Raw genomic sequence first — 21407 nt, 5'->3', positions numbered from 1 at the left:
CACAACGTCAAGCTGTAACATCATTAGACGTTGATATTTGGTTGGTTTTAGGTTGGACGTTGGACATTGACGTCGGCCTGACGTTGGGTTCTGATGTCAACCCGATTTTCATTTCCAAACAAAATGCAACATTTCACAACATTGGGGTACAACGTCAATCTGTCGTCATGGTGGCCTGTGCCTGCTGGGATTGGTTATAGGTTTCCAACATTATTCAAAATATCCTCTTTTGTGCTCAACATATATAAAAAAGCACAAACAGGTTTGGCAGAATTTTTAAGTGAACTAATCAGAAAGTTAATAAAAATTAAAATTAATTGTGATTATTGTTGTTTTTTTGTTTTTTTTTTTTCAAGAAAAGGGCTTCCATAATATTATTATTATTATTATTATTATTATTATTAATAAGCACTGTTTTTGTTTTGTAAGTATGTTACTTGTTTTTTTTCCACAAAATCTACATTTACATTTAGTCATTTAGCAGACGCTTTTATCCAAAGCAACTTACAAATGAGGACAAGGAACCAACTATAAGAGCAACAACGAATAAGTGGTGTAGGCAAGTTTCAGGTATGTAAAGAAAGTGTAAGAAGCACAACAATAGTAATATATATATATATATATATATATATATATATATATATATATATATATATATATATATATATGTAGTTAGTGTAAGAGTCAGAGAGGGAATTGCATATTAGGAAGGAAAGTGGAGACTAAATAGTCGAGTTTTTAGTGGTTCCTTGAAGACAGCGAGTGACTCTGCCGTTCTGATGCAGTTAGGGAGTTCATTCCACCAACTGGGCAGATTGAATGCGAGGGTTCGGGAAAGTGATTTCTTCCCTCTTTGGGATGAAACCACGAGGCGACGTTTATTCACAGAACGCAAGTGTCTGGAGGCCCTATAAATCTGCAGAAGTGAGAGCAGATAAGAAGAAGCAAAGCCAGAAGTCGCTTTGTAAGCAAACATCAGAGCTTTGAGTTTGATGTGAGCAGCAACTGGCAGCCAGTGCAAATGGATGATCAGCGGAGTGACGTGCAAAAACTTGCCCTGTTCTCGCTCATTCTCTGCAAATGTATAATAGTAATTTATGTTATTTTAAGGAGATTAACTGGAAAATAAAACAAAAATACTGATTAGACGAATCACAGACAGATTTCCGATGACATTTTACTGAAGATTTCCATCTCTTATGGTGCTCTCTTCTCTCTTCATCTTTTTTGCCTGTCATTATGTTCATTTATTGTCGATCTGTCTTTTGCTTTGTCCTCTGTTTATGTCTCTCAGCGGATTGAAACGAGTGGTAATAACGTCTCAGATCTGTCTTTTCGTTCAGTAAATGGGTCAGTGTTTTGGCTTTGCCTGCTACTGTATGTAGAAAAGAGAAAAACTGATCAAGGCACAACTATTAAATACTATCGTCTTCAGTGTCTTCCTCATGTGTTTTTCTTTGTTTTATAAATCGAAATTATGGAACAGCACAAGTAAAGCTAGTAATTGTGGAGGCAATATGTGAAAATGAACCTCTGCGTGTATAACTTCAGGCTTTTGAAAGCCATGTTGAGGGAAATTAAACTGGATGTGGTTTGTTTTTGAGTTATGAAACTTTTGTTTTCTAATAAAAGGATGCTGATTCATCGTGCGTGGCTCATTCGGTTGTTTTGGATTCACAATATTATGTAGCTCTGGAGTTTTATTACTTGTATTTATTTTCTGGACGGCTACATAAAACACTAAGAAACTGTTTAAAAAGACCACAGATGACATCTCGGCTATTTCTGTCTGTGGTTGTAATTTTATACAGCCTTTGGGCTGTTGTTGGTAGTGAAATTTCATACTTTTTCATTAACATCCTGCCAAACTGTCAAATGTGGTTGAATTTCGGAGAGTTTAACCATTATATCTGAAAAGTGATATAGTCACGAAAGTGATTTTAAACCACTGACACATGCACAATAATACATAAAAGAGAGCTTAAAGGGATAGTTCACCCTAAAATTAACATTTCATGCACGTCGCTGGTTCTCTTCCTATTTAATTGACAGAAAACAGTTTGGGCAGATAAAGAATAGACGCTCTGATCCTGTTTCAGTCCTTCATGGTGTACCTCAAGGGTCAGTGTTGGGGCCACTTTTATTTATTATTTATATCTTACCTCTAGGTCAGGGGTGTTCAATTGAAGTTATTAGTAACTAATAAAGTTGTGTAACTAATAGCAACATTTTTCTGATTTTGATTGTAATGCAGTAATGTGCACCTAGAGCTGTTTTGAGTAAGTGCTATACAAATAAACTTGAATTGAATAACGGGACTGTTTCATAACTTGTGTATAACTTGAACATTTCTGAGACTCCTGTGAGTTGTGATCATTTTTAAGGATCCGAAAAGTTCCTATTTACGCGACTGAGGGAACAGAAGATAATTTATGTTGGGTTCCTGATATTTTCACTCTTCCAAACCACATCCATCATAACCCCGGACAGAAGATTCGCCTCATCCAAGCAAAGCATTCTTCAGAATCAAACTAAACTAAAAACAGTTCATTGATATAATATAGTCTGGCTAAAAATACATTTAATGTGAAAAAGACACGTCCTCTTTGAAGTAGCGAGAGGGCTACACATGATAGAGACGGTTCCAGCTCTGCTGAAAAATCCAGCTTGATGGTTGGCTGGTTTTAGAGGGGTTTTGGCCACTTCAAGCTGGTTTACAGCCATTTCCAGCCTGGTTTAACCTGGTAAGGATGGGAGATGACCAGCTAAAACCAGCTTGACCAGCCTAGCCAGGCTGGGAGCCCAGCCAAAACCAGCTATATCCAGCTTAAACCAGGATGGTCAAGCTGGTTTTAAATGGTTTTAGCTGGTCTCTTTCCAGCCTGACCAGCTAAAACCAGGCTTGAAATGGCTGGAAACCAGCCTGGAAGTGGCCAAAACCCCTCTAAAACAAGACTGGTCGACCAGCTAAAACCAGCCAACCATCCTAGGCTGGTTTAAGCTGGATTTTTCAGCAGGGAGTTAATATATTTAATTTAATTTTTCCAGTTTAACTGAAAGCAGCTGTGAGCGTGTTGGTTTTTAACCCTGAAATGTAAAATTTAAAATCAATCTGATGGTATGCAGCCAATAAGGCAAATGGCTTCTGTTTCTAGCTCATGCTAAGTTGATTATGAGGTACAAAATAAAAAGGGACAGGCTTTATGGCAGTACACCAAACAATATATCACCCTAGTAGTGAAATAGTATGAACACAGAATACATAACCAAAGACGAAGTTGATGGAGGAATTTAAAAAAGAGAAATTGACCGTAAAATAAAGAGGCAATATCCTAGCCTACCTAAAAACTAGCCTACTAAATTTACCTTCACTAACATGGGGAAAAATAAAAATGAAGGGAATTTCAAAGCGCTTGCCGGACTCAAATGTGAATAGTAGTATTGAAAGCAGAAAAATATTTGTCATTATGCCATAAATGTTTCTTTATGCTCTTGTACAGATTTAAAAACGCCTTTCAGGCTTCATTAGCCAAAGCGCATGCGCAGTACTAAGCCCGCGTTTGTTCTACAGGTAGCTGCATTGACGCTAGGTTTACACGGCTGGGCTCAGAGACTTTAGCATCTGCAGCTGTATGGTTGTTATTTCCATGTATAAACAACACGAGAGAGTTTTCTAATTCACCCGCGATGTTAGCAGTACATTTCGAGCTGTTCCAAAACAAGCAGGTAACGTTAAGCTTTGAAAGTTTGCAATCTCTGCTAGCGTTAGCTTGAAATAGTTTACGCTGACCTATGGAAGGCCAATGGGGCCAAAACATATCGCAAGCTAGTACACATGTTAAAAACGTGAACAATTTTCCAGCAAACTAGCATGCCTTTCATTTTTGTGTGATTTACTTTTTTGGCTGTAATGATCCCTTTCAGTGAACAGTGAGCATCATGGTAATTTACTTTTGACGACGAGTTATACATCAAATAAATGGGGATTTAAAATGTCTTTTTAGCTTATGTTTGTATTTTTAGGTCTATATTTGAAGTGATCCCTGCTGAAAAACAGCTTAAATCAGCCTAGGCTGGTTGGCTGGTTTTAGCTGGTCGACCAGGCTGGTTTTAGAGGGGTTTTGGCCATTTCCAGGCTGGTCTCAGCTGGTCAGGTTGAAAAATGACCAGCTAAAACCAGCTTGACCAGCCTGGTTTAAGCTGGATATAGCTGGTTTTGGCTGGACTCCCAGCTTGGCTTGGCTGGTCAAGCTGGTTTTAGATGGTCATCTCCCTGCCTGACCAGCTAAGACCAGGCTGGAAATGGCTGGAAACCAGCCTGGAAGTGGCCAAAACCCCTCTAAAACCAGCCTTGTCGACCAGCTAAAACCATCCAACCAGCCTAGGCTGGTTTACGCTGTTTTTTCAGTAGCCTCGCCAGGCTGGGAGCCCATACAAAACCAGCTATGTCCAGCTTAAACCAGACTGGTCATGCTGGAAATGGCTGGAAACCAGCCTGGAAATGGCCAAAACCCCTCTAAAACCAGCCTGGTCGACCAGCTAAAACCAGCCAACCAGCCTAGGCTGGTTAAAGCTGGATTTTTCAGCAGGGTAATATAATAATAAAAATGTTTGCTTTACCCAGTATGAAGGCTCTGAAAAATAAACCAGAACAAACTAAAGACTGAATTGTTCTTAACAGAAATGCGTAATAAATATTAATTTGGTCAAATGGTCTTTACTGTGGCCCTCATAGCATATAGTCATAAATTAAATACTTAAGGCAAAGTAAAAAAAAATAAAGTTGTTTTAAGTAAAATTATAATTTTATCTTGATGTTAACATAATGCTGTTCCTTTTCCTGTCTAAGGACCCAATAAGAACCTTTGTGTTCAGATTATATAGTATATTAATAACCGCTATATGAAGAGTTCCGATACAGTGCTGTCTGAAATTTCCATTGAAAATGAACATTTCTCTCAGCCTCCTTTGTTTACGAGTTATTTCACTTTAAAGGCATAAAAAGGACGTAGTCTTTGCCATCCAAGCTAAGCATTCTTCAGAATCAAACTAAACTAAAAACATCATTGATATAATATAGTCTGGCTAAAAATACATTTAATGTGAAAAAGACACGTCCTCTTTGAAGTAGCGAGAGGGCTACACATGATAGAGACGGTTCCAGGTCTGCTGAAAAATCCAGCTTGATGGTTGGCTGGTTTTAGAGGGGTTTTGGACACTTCAAGCTGGTTTACAGCCATTTCCAGCCTGGTTTAACCTGGTAGGGATGGGAGATGACCAGCTAAAACCAGCTTGACCAGCCTAGCCAGGCTGGGAGCCCAGCCAAAACCAGCTATATCCAGCTTAAACCAGGATGGTCAAGCTGGTTTTAAATGGTTTTAGCTGGTCTCTTTCCAGTCTGATCAGCTAAAACCAGGCTTGAAATGGTTGGAAACCAGCCTGGAAGTGGCCAAAACCCCTCTAAAACAAGACTGGTCGACCAGTGAAGTTACAAGTGAAGTTACTGAACCTACACACAGGAGTCTGATTAAAATGGCCATTTTAGAGGAAAATTTCAGATGGCATTTAAAGGTTTTTGCATCTGAACTCTTCATATATATAATATCACACAAACATCAGAATACATTGGCAAAATCTGATTAAGATTTAATTTGGTCTCGGCGCCAGTGGTGTAGTGGTTAGTGTGTTTGATTCCGCCTCGCGGTCCTATGCCGATCCTTCCCCTCTATCTGCTCCCCATGCTTTCCTGTCAATTCTCTCTACTGTCCTATCAAATAATAATAATAAAAAATGATTTAATTTGTTCTTGTTAATGATACCAATAGGACATGTAAACAATCCGATTTAAACTGAAACACACTTAATTTAGTGTTTGTGTAAATGCTACTTTTAACTTTAAATTTTCACACAATGCCCATTGCATTTAATTGTATTTAATTGTATTTATAAGTTTGACTAACTAGTGTCAAACAAAAAAATATTTAAGAGTTTTTTTTTTGTAATACTTGTTTCTTTAGATTTTGTGGTTTAAAAAAACAACTATTCTTCTGATTAATAATTATAATAAATATTAATAAGTATTAATATGAATAATTAATAATAACAATAATATTAATAATAAGAATAATAACGATTTTATTTCTTTTGTCACTTTTTTGTTTTTTACAGTAACAATTCTGATATTAATAGTAATACTATTTATTTATATATTTATTTATTTTAGAAGTTTTTACAATTCTGATATTAAATAATAATTCATTTATTTATATCAGAAAGTGCCATATCTTTAGACTTTTAAAATTGTACGCATACATTTTATATTTTACACCACCCATTTTATTTATTTATTTATTTAATTGTAGTTATAAGTCCAGATTAATTCGTTGCAAGTGAATTAAAACAAAAAAGTGTCTTGTCTAGTAAGGCACATCAAATAGCAATTATCTGGATTTATTGTTTAAATTTTCAGATCAAACATGCATTAGTTTCTCACCAAACAAACAAAACGTTCTGTTAACAAAGCTCAGTGTATTTCAGAGTTATTTTGAAAGCCTCATATGAGTCAATAAGCAAAACTCCTCTTTGAGCTACAGTGTATGTGAATAAACTGTGGAAAATGTCTGAGATAATAATCTGTCGTGCTCACATCTGAGTCACTGCTCACGTGTGAGTACTGTGGTAAACCTTTAGATTTTCCAAATGGCGCTGATCATATTTGTGTTTGAAACTTCTCTAAATGAGCGTATTATTCAGGGAAATTGAGGAGATTTCCCGTTATTCCCTGTGACAGTGCAGTCTGTGAGCGCTTAAGTGTTTTTTCAGGTCGGGATGTGAATATCTGTTTCAGTAAAACACTCTCTGGGTTTGCTAACGCAGCGTCTCGCTTTGTCCATGCGCAGGAATCTGAAACAGAAACAAGAGCAAAATCCACATCCGTCTGTTTGCACAGATGTCTGACAATCCAGCGTTGTGAAAACTACCCAAGCTGAGCACATTTCTGCAGCTTTACACAAAACGAGGTAAATAAAATACAAACATTTTAGTTTTTCTGTGGTAGTTATAAGTTTGATCAACTACTGTCAAAAACACAACTATTCTTCTTATTATTAATAATTGAATATTATTATTATTAAAATAAAAACATATCAGAATAATAGTAATAATAATAAATACAATAATAATTTATTTATTTTATTTGTTAGGTCACCGTTTTGTTTTTTGAACATAAATTGTTTTTTGAAAATAATATTTATTTCAGACTTTTAAAAGTTAAATTTTACACAACACAATACCCTATTTATCTATTTATTTATTTTTTATTAGAAGTGTTAAGTGTTATCAAAAAACTAATCTATTCTTTAAAGTTGCTCAATACGCATTTCATTTGTTTATTTATTGTATTTAAATGTAGTTATAAGTTGGACTTACTGGTGTCACACAAAAAGTATTTAAGAAAGTTTTATATTTTGTAGTTCTTGTTTGTCTAGATTTGTGGTTTAAAAACAACAACCATTCTTTATAATATCTAATAATAATAATTTTATAATTATTATAAATTGTATTATTAATAATAATACCAATAATAGTAATAATAACAAATGCAATAATAATAATAATTATTTATTTATTAGATTTTTTAACTTGTTGTATTTTGAAAATTCTGAAGTAAATAAATAAATAAATAAATAAATATTATTATTTTATATCAAGTGTTGAAAAACAAGAAATGACATGTCTTCAGATTTTTATATTACATTTTACACAACTCAATACCCATTTTATTTATTTATTTTTATTTTAATGAATTTATTTATTTCAGATTACGTTACATTATTACTTTTATATTAAATTTAACTCAACACAATACCCATTTATTTATTTTTAATTTAATTAATTTATTATTTTAATTAAATTATTATCTATTTTTATTAATTATAATAGTGTTAAACAAAGAGCTGTTATATTTTCAGACTTTTTAATTAAATTTTACAAAACACAATACCATTTTTTTTCAGAGGTGTTAAAGCAACAAAAAAGTGCCGCATCTTTAGACTTTTATAATAAATTTTACACAATACCCTATTTATGTATTGTTTAATTTAATAAAAAATCTAAATAAAATTATTTTAATTTCAAAAGTGTTTAAAAAAACAAAAGTGCCATTTTTTCATAATCTTTTCATAAAATTTTACACAACACAATACCAAATGTATTAATTGATTAATTGAATTGTTTATTTAATAAATGTATTTGTTTCAGAAGTGTTTAAACAATAAAAAAGTGCCATGTTTTCAGGCTTTTTTTTTTTTTAATTAAATTTCACACAACACAAAACCAGTGCTTTAATTGGATAAGAATTACGAAATAATATTTGGTGGAATAACTGAATTAATTATATTTCTTTTTTTATTTTCTAATATTGTCACTAAATTAATGACCTAATCCAAGATAATGTGTATAAATAATAATATATAAAACATGCATTCTTATACAAATAATAATTTCTAGTTTGACAATTTAGATTCCATAAAGATCCTCTAAAGCTCTGAATGAGTCTGAGTGAAACCTCATTAAAGTGTGTGTTTATTCACCGCCTGCTGTTTCTGATCTGATCTGCGTTTTTCACATCGAAAGTCCAAACACTCATAGACTAAACATTTTATGAAGCAAATGCCAAAGTCTCTGCCAGGACGCTGAACCGCTCCGGCTGTTTCAGCTTGGTTTCTAATCATAGAGCATTCAAACAATAACCCTTATTATGCAAATAATACACGGTCACACTTTCATTTGGTGATCTACCGACAGGCATAGTTACTTATTATTTTAAGCAGCGTTGGGTATGTTACTTCAACTTCTTAATACTTCATTCATTCATTCATTCATTCATTCATTCTCCTTCGTCTTAGTCCCTTTATTAATCAGGGGTTGTCACAGTGTAATGAACCGCCAACTACTTCAGCATATGTTTTACACGGTGGGTGTCCTTCTTGCTGCAACCCCAGTACTGGGAAACACCCATACACTTGGATTTTCTTACACACTCATACACTACAGCCAATTTAGCTTGTTCAATTCACCTGTGGCGCATGTGTTAGGACTTGTGGAAGACAACTGTAGCTCCCTGAGGAAACCAACACCTACATGGGGAGAACATGCAAACTCCACACTGAAATGCCAACTGGCACAGCTGGGACTTGAACCAGTGGTCGTCTTGCTGTGAGGCCACATTGCTAACCACTGAGCCACCGTGTTGCCAATTACTTTATTCATTAATTCGTTTTTTTGGCTTAGTCCCTTTATTAATCTGGGGTCGCCACAGCGGAATGAACCGCCAACTTATCTAGCATATGTTTTATGCAGAGGATGCCCTTCCAGCTGCAACCCATCACCGGGGAACACCAGTACATTCCCATTCACACACATACACTATGGACAATATAGCTTACCCAATTCACCTGTACCGCATGTGTTTGGGCTGTGGGGGAAACCGAAGCACCCGGAGGAAACAACATGCAAACTCCACACAGAAATGCCAACTGACCCAGCCGAGGCTCGAAGCGGCGACCTTTTTGCTGTGAGGCAACAGCACTACCTACTGTGCAACCGCATCGCCTTCAAGTACTTTATTACAATTTTATTTCAATTATTATTTTAAATTTTAATATATATCTTAATGTATTATATATCTTAAATGTAGTTTAATTGACTTAATACTACATACTCCCTATGAATCTCAATGCAATAGAAATGAAACACTTTTAATTCTTTGAATTTGAAACGAATGCGGGCTTTTAGTTTTATTAAAATAAATAAGACTTTAGAAAAGATAAACATTATCATCATGACATTCTGAAGGTAGTTGCACTGTAGTGTGAAGTAGGGCTGCTCGATTATGGAAAGATCATAATCACGATTAATTTGGTCATAATTGTAATTACACGATTATTCAAAACAATATACGGTCAAAATTATTCTTAATATTTTTTATTTTATATATAAATATATATTTATATATTAATATATTTATATATTATATAAATATTTTATTTATTTATACAAAATTATTATTTATATTAATTGTTTTTTGAATAAATATTTCCCAATTGATGTTGAACATATTCAGGAATTTCCTTTAATATTTTTTCTTCTTGAAAGTCTTGTTTTATTTCGGCTAGAATAAAAGTTATTTAAAAACTATTTAAGGTCAATATTATTAGCCTTCTTACGTTATATATCAGTTTTGGATTGTCTCCAGAACAAACCACTGTTATACAACGACTTGTCTAATTACCATAACTTTACCCTAATTACCTTTGCTAAGCCTTTAAATGTCACTTTAAGCTGTATAGAAGTGTCTTGAAGAATATCTAGTCTAATATTATGTGCTGTCATCATGACAAACATACAATAAATCAGTTATTAAAGATGAGTTATTAAAACTATTATGATTAGAAACATGTTGAGCTGTATATATATCAGCCAAATAAAACAAAACAAGACTCCTGAAGGAAAATATAATAGGAAATACTGTTTCCCTGCTTGATTTTAACATCACCTGGGAAACTTTTGAAAACATTTGAATTAACAATTAAAATTTCAAAAAGTAAAAATTTTTCAAGTAACTGCAGCTGTATTGTCAACTGTAGTTATTAACTGTGTTATTAGGCCCACACGGAATCTGCGCGTGCAGAAGTCTGCACATTTTGAGCCCATCATTGAGTCTATGTATTTATTTGTGTAAATGTGTGCACATTTATATTTATGCAGTTTTGTTTTTAATTAATTTCACTAATATTATTGTGCTGTAATAATAGTAGTATTAAAATGTTCACATGATTTCTTTACAATACAGGTTGTAAAGTTTTATTTTCTGTCTTTTAGTAGATGTATTATATGAGAGACTTGCTTTGTTTACCAAATTAGTGGATGTGATTTGATTTGCATTATAAATATTAAATGCAAGTTAAAAATGTGTCACTATTTATTTCACAAATTAAGTTTTTAGTTATGATACTGTCGAATAATCCGCAGATTTTTTTACAAAATTCTCCTCAGAATTAGCTTAAAATGTCCGCAGATTTTCTCTGGCGCTACTTATAGTCAACAGAATGTGTTGTGCGATCAAAATAAAGTGGAATCAGAGCTGAAGTGCACCACTGAAAGCCGCGCAGCTTATAAAAATACACTTCTGCATTTGCCTTCCCACAGGAGCTTTGATTATCCATAACCTGTATAATGGAGCTGTGGCAGCAGCGGCTGTGGTTTGGAGCGCGTCTGGAGGCCGGATGGGGAACGCTGCGGTCTGGACTGGGGTCCCACTGGGGGAAAAGGGACTCGGAGGTGAGACGCAGAAAATAAGGCAGAGATTGGGGTCAACTCTCAGCACGCTAAACCTTTAGCCCTTCACTTTACACCGCTTCGCCTCAAGAAGACAATTTAACACATGATATATTACATATACATAACACAACATGTCCTTAAAATCCCTGTTTTCAAGAGGAATTAAATTCAGAAGTGTTCAAACTATTCTCCCACTTTACCACAGTCAGCATGATGCTTATATGAACTCAAATTATTGGCAGACCAAATGCTCCGATAAATACTATAGTAAATACTATAGTGTTTTTAAACCGTACAATCATACAAAGTATTTTACTGTATGTATTATTGTAGTTAAACTCTGTTGATGAATACTACAGCGTAACTGTAGTAAACTGTAATAAATATTGTAGTATACTTAAATTTTTACTATGTGCTTGGTTGTAGACTATATCAATAAAGTGTTTAGACTTTAAAAACACTGTTGTAATACATCGAGCCACTAAACATTGTACCTATGACATTTTTCAACAGGAGGAAAACGTGAATTACTTTCAAACACTTTAAATATATTCTGTGTTGGTAAATGCAAGGCTAATGATGAAATCCAGGCATAATGCTGCGTTCACACCAGACGCGGAAGAAGCGTCACGTGCGAGTGATTTACACGCTAAGTCAATGCAAAGGCGCGAATAGACATCCTGCAGTGCGATACACACGAATGAAGTGGCGCTAATGACGCGATTTGGGCGAATGAAGCATCACTAATGATGCAATTTGCACGAATGAAGCAGCGCTAATGACGCGATTTGCGCAAATGAAGCAGCGCTAATGACGCGATTTGCGCAAATCAAGCATCGCTAATGACGCGATTTGCGTGAATAAAGTGGTGCGAGTTGAGCGTTTTGCGCTATTGACGCGCTTAACGCGTTTCGCATGAATCGCTCGACTTTGAAAATCTGAACTTCGGCGGACATTCACTCTGCATTAACCAATCAGTAGCTTGCTCTTGTGAGGGGGTGATTCTGATGTAGCGCCTGCTGTTGGTGTCCCAAGGGAAAATCCTCCAGCCGACACCGTCTGCAGTCCATCAAACTTGGCTCGGCTCAGTCAGAAGCAGAGCTGAAAGCCTCCGTCATCTAGGTCAGCAGTTCCCAAACTTTTCAGCCCGCGACCCCCAAAATAACAATACCAGTGACTCGCGACACCCAATATCTTCTGAGGTGGTTATAAATAAAGAAACCTTGCATGCAATGATGCAGACACACCAATTACATTTTTTTAACGTGTGTCAGTGCTTTAAATGTGCCAGAAAGTATAACCTGGTGTTATAAAATCAAAATGCATCTGACGCTATTGCTGCCTTTAATATAATGTAATTACCCCAGGGGTCGCAATCCAATAGAACTAGTAACTATAAGCTACTATAGTAACTATATAGTATATAGTAACTATAAACGACTATTTTTATTTTCAGCATAGCGATTGATAAAATATGTTAATTCTTTTGGTTTAATAAAAATAAATAGATTTTTGGAAATCACCAGGCGACCCCCCCTTCATTGCCCCCCGACCCCCACTTTGAGAACCACTGATCCAGGTATAGTTCTGGAGAAGTTTATGAACTCACAGAGCTGGATGCACCTCAGAAAGGATCTAGTGGACTCAGACACGACTCCAAACAAATCTACGCTGTTTTTCAGCCTTCATAAACCACATAAACACAGCTATTCTCTCAATAAAATCCATGTTAGCCACTTAGCAACGAGTCACCGGGCAGACAGAAGCCCTGCCCGTCACGCAAATCCGTGTCTGATGTGCAAATGAAGCGAGTAAACTCCTAAAACTCCTAATGTTCATGCTTCTATTTATGCGTGATTTGGGCGATTTATTCACGTCTTCGTGTCTAGTGTGAACGCAGAATAACACAGGACAACGTTTCAGATGACTGTTCTAGAGCCTACAGCTAATCAATCTGACAGATTCTGGAGTGCATTGCAGCTCTAAAGAACATTATAAATGATCTTAAATAAAACAAATACATTTATAGAGATGGTGTATAAGTATATAGTTTCACTCATCTGGGAAATGGAGGCAACTTGAATGGTTTGTGAGCACAATTAAGTGCACACAGCACGCCATATCATCTGATAATTCGAGGATTCACACTTAGCTGATGATTGATAATAAAGCATGTTTGGCATGCTTTATTTCAGAGCCTGAGCCGAGAATATCCTTGAGGCCGGGGCTCCCTCCCGTTTTAAGGGTGAGAGGAGAGTTTGAGCTTAGATAGGTCTCGAGAACTCCCCTGCTTGTGAACGTGCTGAGATGTATCTGGCTAAGAGTTGTCTTAAGATGCTATTTTGAAGTCGTCAATTTACTTATTGTGTATGTCTTTGGACGTTGAAAGGAAGCCAGGAAACCCGAGGAAAACCTGTGTGAACATAGGAAGAACATGCAAACAGTGGCGTTCCTGCTGTGAGGCAACAATGCTAACCACTGGGCTGCCATGCCGCCCTATCAGAGAAGGGGAGGAGTAGGGGTTTAAGCAGGGGTTCTTCAAGACGAAGATGACTGGAGTAGAAAGCTCTGTTTTTTTTTTTTCATAGTGTGTCAGTATTCATCTGATTGGTGCAATATACGGAGCTGGGGTCCGTTCTTCGTACCTCGCTTAAATGATCTAAGATGATTTGGCAGATCCTGGATCTTTTAATCTTGATAACTGATCTCTCGCTAATTTGGTTCTTCAAACAAGTTCGCAAATTAGATTAGAATGTCTGGATGAACTGATCTGAGATCGCTGCGTGTGTTGTGAAGGACAGATCTATCGATTCTCGAAATCATGATCAGCAATGCAATGATTGGCTGACGGCACAGCAGCGTAATGACATCATCTGATTAATATTCAATTATCCATGTGAGCAAAATTACATCAAATGAGCAGTAAACGGCTTGTTTAATATGACACGCAATAACTTTCCACATTTGTTGTGAGCTGCAGGCTTTACACTTTCATTTGTCAAGACAAGAGTATTCATCATGTATTTCAATGCAAATCAATGTATTTAGTTTCACATTTAGAAAATATTTTCTTTATTATAGTAGCCGTTTTTTAATCGGTGTAAAGAATAACTGGTTGTTTACAAAAGCATTTTCATATTGGTAAAGGCATCTGAAACTTTTGTGAAGCATCAAATCACCGGCATATAAACTATCAAATCATGTTTATGACTGCATAAATGTATTATTGCTTTAAAAAAAAGTCACATATTCTGCATTTCTATTATACACAATTTGTACTAAAGCGATCTAAAAAGTTCATATCAATAAGTTTTCTCTTTGCACCACCAGGCGGCAGTCTTTGTACTTTCATTTCGAGGGTGCAGATTGCATAAGTTTTATTAATATGTATAACTTTATTTATTTTATTTATGACTTTAACTTTATATATATTTATATAGTTTAAAAATATGTACCATTTTCCCAAGTGTATATAACTACTACTGTAAGAAAATATCAGAATTGGGAACATATTTCTGTATTATCTTTGCTTGAACTGAGCCGATCTAATGTTTATATGAATTGAACCTGCTCCCGATCAGGTTTGATCTAGCAGAACTGTTGCCATGACAACAACTCTCGGATCAGCTTTGAAGAACGAAACGATCCTGGATCATGTCAAATCGTCAATATCCAAATCCAGCTAACTGAGTAATCCACGTACGAAGAACGGACCCCAGATGCGACACCAGTCGGGATCAATCGTAAGCATGTAATCCTCTCGAAACTAGTTTATAAATGAACCACATTTGTAGGAAATAATTCCAAAAGACAACTGACTGTGTAAAGCCACGTAAAACAACACAACGATACGATGCATATGCAGAGTTCAGCAGCTAATCAGCTGGAATAACATGACGGCAACCAGCAAAACCTAGCTGTCACTCAAGAGGCCACACCCTTAATTATGCAGACTTAATATAACTTTAATATAAACGAAATGGATGAGTTATAAAAAAAAAAATCACCCCCTCACAGTTGTCATGAAGGGATTAGCTAAATCTAAATTATCGTTTGCACCAGGCTGTAAACATGTTTTTATGAGCTCCATTGCAGCCACTGAACGTCTGGAGCCAGCCCCCAGTGGCCAGTCGATGAATTGCAGTTTCAGTTACTTCCGTATTAGCTTCAAAAGGGAGAACACCATCCTTCAATTGCTTTCTATTTCCAATTATTGGTTCAGGATATCAGCGTAAGCCTCAAGCCTTACAGTCCCCATCACAAAACTAAACAAAAATAACAACTAATAACGTTAAACAGTGCTAATAGCTTCTTAAAAGTGCTAACCACTCTGGCGATACAGTGTTGTTTATATGATAATGACTGATGAAGGTTACTAAAGAAAGAGAAACACACTTGACGGTTAAGCTAGAAATGGATGAAGCTGTTCTGTGTTGCGATAGTGTGTGTGTGTGTGTGTGTGTGTGTGTGTGTGTGTGTGTGTGTGTGTGTGTGTGTGTGTGTGTGTGTGTGTGTGTGTGTGTAGGTGCTATGATGAGCACCAGCTGCTGTTTGTTTACTGAGGGCAGATTCCAGCAGTCACGCTCACACTTAGGCCTTAGGAGCTAATGGTAGCTACAACACACTTTATATTATTCCTAAAACTATCCCCAACCAAATAAAAAAAAGATTGACATCATGAGATTTATAGTCAAATACAATTAGGCTGACTTGTTTGCGTTTTATATTGTGCCAACCACATCGGATGCTAGTTTCGAGGACATTATAGCCAAATCTGCACACACAATAATAATAATCATTTATTCATTATCCTTCGGCTTAGTCCCTTTATTGAACAGCGATCGCCACCGTGGAATGAACCGCCAACTTATCCAGCATATGTTTTACACAGCGCATGCACTTTCAGCTGCAATCCAGTACTGGGAAACACACACACTTATACACTACAGCCAATTTAGTTAATTCCCCTAAATCGCTTGTGTTTGGACTGTGGGGGCAAAAAGTTGATAAAAGTGTGAGTAAAAAATAATCGACCCCCTAGGCGATCTAAATCCAGCATTTCTACGATTTTGCCAATCATATTATCAAGTTCAGGAGAGAAGCAAAGGCGACTGCACGAGTTTTTTCATTGTTTCACACACCGCCTGCTCAGTTACATTGACACCTCCAAATGATGTTGAATGCATCACATACTGTATTTATAAGGTATAATTCACCTAAAAATTTAATTTTTGTCATCATATAATGATGTTTTCGCGATCGGGAAATCACAAAGTGAGCTGCTGACCGTGAGCTGTTATCACAGAGAGGGCGGGCGCGTGCTCTACTTAATGATAGACGCGCGCGCGTCTACTTTAGTGAACAGAACCTGCATATGTTGCGAGTAATACAGTTGTAAATAATGTTCCGTTTGTGGCACAGAGTGATCGTTTGGGAGCCGCCCGCGAAGTATGAACAAGCATTTAGCTTCAAAATGAAACCGAAAGTGTGCACTTCATTTAAATAATCATATCGCATTTTAGAGTTATGATTACAGCAGGAAGCATTTGATATGTTCTTTCTTTCATAGCGAACCCACAGTTGTGCATGAAAATAAATGTTTACAATGTCAGTATAACTACTCTACTATATATTAGGGTTGTAACGGTATGAATTTTTCACGGTATGATAATCGTCTAAAACAATACCACGGTTTGACGGTTTCGCGGTATACGGTATGTTACAAATGTTACAAAATAATAGAACAGTAAAGCAAATTTGACTTTTTCCAAATAATATATTTTTAGTTACTATAAACAACACCACTTACAATGAACAAATAAAAAAAATAAGAAAATAATAAATAATGTGTCAAAGTCCAAATAAAGTCCAAATAAACATGGTGCAAATCCTCAGTAAAAAATAGATATAAATATTTACTATACTATAAATAGTTACATAACGAAACTAGATTCAATATGGAACATCCTTAGGTTTTATGTGCCAGATGGATATGGTTGTCTGTGGATATGGATTTGGATATGGTTGTCTGCAATGCAGACAAACAGCTGCACCTTCATTTGCGTCTTTTGAAAACAGCAAGAGCAGCAGTTCGTCTTTGCTGTGTCACTGTTTTGTCATGTTTCTGTGCTGCTGTGCATGCAAAAGTACTTATTATGAGAATTATTTCATGCAAAACTTTTTTTTTTTGCGTTTTATTTAGCCGCGCATAAATGTATGCCTATCTCTCATTCTGTGTTGTTCAAAAAGCTCAGTGTTGGTCCACAAACAAAAGCGAAACCTATGCTTATTAATTGTGATATAGCGAGTTTGAACCAATCTGGGCATGGAGGAGGGACAATGCATCAATGTATCATGTCTGATTTGTCCGGAGACACAGTGACGAGCGTTTCTTTGTCAAATCAGCGTTGTCAAATTTTGATGACGTAACCGCACTGATTCCGGAGCCTCTGAAAGCCTCAGTTATGTGATACAGCACTGGAAAGCTGAGATTCTCTTCTTTATGCCAATCTTTGAATTGTATGAATCGGATCAGCGGATCAAAACTTATTAAACATTTAAGAGCAATAATTATTTTAAGCCGCGGGCGGCTGTCTCGGTCTTTAAGGGTTAAAACCGTTGATATGCAATTGTTCATGGTATGATAATCGTGCACGTTCAAATCGTGGTAGACCGTCATACCGGTATATTGTTACAACCCTACTATATATTGCTAATTATAATCTGATAATGGCAAATGTCTGATTTTACCATGCAGTGAATAAATTTGTCTAATATGACAGATTGCAAGCATATATCTCAAACATAATAATTCAACATCAGAATTATTAAAAGTAAAATAGAATTATTTATAGAAACCAGTAGACCTACACATAATATTATTATCGAGGTTGTGCCATATGTTTGTTTTTACCATACCTTTATTTTACATCTACAGAATCGTGAGAGAATCGTGATCTTTATTTTAAGCAAAAAAATCTCGATACTCATTTTAGCCAGAATCGTGCAGCTCTACTACAGAGTGAGAGAACACAAACATAAGAGTGCAATTAAAGCTTCTGTCGAGTGAAAAACATAAGCCGAGTGCAGATTTAATAAATCATAAACTAGTGTATAAACTACACTATTCACAACCCAAACCGTGGCTTTACTGAAATCTTCTTGAATGTGATTTGACGAAAGCTTTCATGACTGTATTAAACATGTTAAAAGAAACATTTCAGCGCTCCACAACAGACAAGGGAAATATTTAAATAAAAGTGAGTTCAACTAGAAACCCCTGGGCTGCAGCTGAAACTAAAAACTATGCTGCAGTTAAGGAACAGCTTGCTTATTGATTCATTGTGATCCGCTGATTATAATCCTACACAGACATACTGTAGTACGATTATTGTGTTTAAAGGTATTGTTTGAAGGTATTCATCAAGCAATAGCATACAGAAGTCTTGGCTTACGTTCTTTAATCGAATGTTTCGGCTGCTGTGGCTTTAAGGGAGCTAATTGTTGACTGGTTGGAAGCTTCTGTATATTATTTCTGCTAAAGTTTGTCACTCATCTGTAGGGTCCACATTAGAGTTACTGGACGATACTGGAAAAATGTGCAATATTTGAGTTGAGTAATGCGACGATGATACTTCTTATGATGTAACGTTTCTCTCTGTTTTAGCTACTGCTTTTTAAAGTACACATGAAATCAAAACCAACAATATTGATGTTGTTAGCTCACGTTGCTAGTTTTGTGCTGAACAATTTATCTGTGCATGTCATTAAGACAAAAACAATAGTCTGCCCTTGTTATCTTTAATTAAAATCGGAAAATGCACTTCCTGATTGTTTCCAGGTTAAGTCTTAAACTGCGTCCCAAATCGCATACTTATGCACTATTCTACGCTATTTTGTAGTATAAATAGTGTAAGTAGTGTGTTCACACTGAAAACTCTAAAAATAATAAGTGCACTTTAATTACCTGGATGATGCACTCATTCAGCCGCTAAAGTGAAGTGTGTATTGATGGACACTTCACGCACTCAACGACCGCAGGTTTGCTTGCGTAACGGAAGGGGCGGAGCTATCGGACGCACATGTTGATAACTTTATTTATTTTGGATTGTGAAAGCAAAATTCTCCTAAAGTGATTATAGCGCCTCCCAATGGTGACTGCGGTTATACTCACGGCAGGTATTATTTGATAATTCGTTCGTTTATTTCACTGATTTGGCAACCGTCAAACGTCATCAGGGAAACGGTTTGAATTTCCGCTTAGTAAAAAAACATTAGTGTGCCATTTGGGACGCCACTACATACATATACTGTCCTGTTGAGTGTGTAAGTGCATAAGTACATAGTGCATGAGTGTGACATTTGGGACGCAGCTTTAGATTAGGTCTGTCTGATGTATTGGGTGGGGCTAACTTACTTAACCACGCCCCTTCAACTGTCAGGGCTATGACAACAAACAGTAATGGTGAGCAGGAGGAGTGTGTTAGCTTGTAATAACTCTCCCCAAACCCTTTTCCACATCTTTCTGAATGAAACACCTACTTTTTTTTATCATTTATTATTTAGTTTCTGTAGGAACTGCGTCACAATACAACAAAAAAATTTTTAAAAATGGTCGCCACTTCCAGTTCGTGTAGAATTGAAATAATTTATGTATTTAATGATATTAAAATAAACAGGTAAATATATATTTTTAAGATGTAATTCAGATTATGAACTGTCGAGGTGCAAATATTTAGTCTTTAAAACATTAGAAATGAGTGAAAACCTCGCCGTATTTTCTGACTCGTCTTGACTTGTCGTTTTTCACTCATTAGGGTTTGTCTTCAGCTCTGGGGTATTTTTCTGCCGCTCCAGCCAATAGCAGAACAGCAGCTACTGTGGAGGCGGGGCTAACGATAGTAAGGCCTCATTTGATTGTTCAAATTTAAAAACCTTACATACAGTATACTATTATCGCGAAGGGGGACGCAGTGTTGCAGTAGGTAGTGCTGTCACCGCAAAGCAAGAAGGTCGCTGGTTCAAGCCCCGGCTGGGTCAGTTGGCATTTCTGTGTGGAGTTTGCATGTTCTCTCTGCGTTCGTGTGGGTTTCCTCCGGGTGCTCTTGTTTCCCCCACATTGGGTAGGCTAAATTGTCCATAGTGTATGAGTGTGAATGAGTCTGTGTGGATGTTTCCCAGGAATGGGTTGAGGCTGGAAGGGCATCCGCTGGGTAAAAACCTGCTGGATAAGTTGACTGTTAATTCCGCTATGGCGACCCTGGATTAATAAAAGGACTAAGCTGAACAGAAAATGAATGAATGAATGAATGAATGAATGAATGAATGAGTATTATTGCGATAATCTAATTTTTTTTGCATTATAATGCACAGCTCTACTTTCAAGAACAAGTTTTGAATGTTTTGAAACTGAATTTATGATTTTGTTAGATTTCATTGCAGATGAGCAATTTAATTCCAGCATTATGGATTGGACGTTTGCAGTAGAAACGTGAAACCTCTATATGTTAACTGTATGAAACTTTTGTTTCTATTTTCCAAAACAATGAACAGGGTTAGAGAGAGGGATCAGAGTTAAGGGATCAGAAAATTATCAATCTCTAAACATGTTTTATACTTTAAGTGGGGGAAATAAATGTGTAATGCGTTTAACCAAATATGTAATGAAGTTTACAGTATACAAAATACTTTGTACAAACACTGTGAATTAAACAGCACAACCCAAAAGAAATAACACTGGACTCCTAGTTAATCCAAACTTGGATTAGAGTTTGGTTTTTGTAAAACTATAATCTATTTATTTTATGATACATTTTTGCATTTATAAAGAAAGAACTTTTGTATGCTTGAATTGTATGCTTGGAAAAGTTTTGCAGAATTTGATGTTTCATTCATTCATAAAGGCATTTGGTTGCATGGGCGGCTCTGGCCCTAAAAAAGCACTTTCCTGGAGAGTTCAGCTCCAACACTAACAAAACACATCTGAACAAGCTCTTCAGGATTCCTAGAAAGCTGCAGGCTGGTGAGTTTGATCAGGGTGGGAGCGAAAATCAGGAGAAAAGTGGATC

The 21407-nt window shown here is 36.1% G+C and overlaps 2 protein-coding genes and 1 long non-coding RNA gene across 4 annotated transcripts in view; 2 read left to right on the top strand and 1 right to left on the bottom strand.

Moving 5' to 3' along the window:
* Positions 1–1649, top strand: part of LOC147830947 (uncharacterized) — a 2533-nt gene extending 884 nt beyond the window's left edge. The window contains exon 2 of the long non-coding RNA XR_015526875.1: positions 1–1649. This exon is cut by the window's left edge and continues 12 nt beyond it. This is a non-coding gene — a long non-coding RNA (uncharacterized LOC147830947).
* The window catches only part of ano5a (anoctamin 5a), an 805725-nt gene that overhangs the window by 460791 nt on the left and 323527 nt on the right, over positions 1–21407 (bottom strand). The gene's annotated exons all lie outside the window — the stretch shown is intronic.
* The window catches only part of slc5a12 (solute carrier family 5 member 12), a 53413-nt gene continuing 35583 nt past the window's right edge, over positions 3578–21407 (top strand). For both annotated transcript variants that reach the window (XM_087310501.1, XM_087310503.1), the window contains exons 1-3: positions 3578–3726; positions 6900–7019; positions 11209–11340. The gene's annotated coding sequence lies outside the window, so the exon portion shown is untranslated. The remainder of the gene's footprint in view (positions 3727–6899; positions 7020–11208; positions 11341–21407) is intronic.

This window comes from Danio rerio, chromosome 25, assembly GCF_052040795.2.
Source record: "Danio rerio strain M-AB ecotype USA chromosome 25, GRCz13ab, whole genome shotgun sequence".
In the NCBI taxonomy this organism is placed as follows: Eukaryota; Metazoa; Chordata; class Actinopteri; order Cypriniformes; family Danionidae; genus Danio; species Danio rerio.
This window is presented reverse-complemented; position numbering and strand designations above follow the sequence as displayed.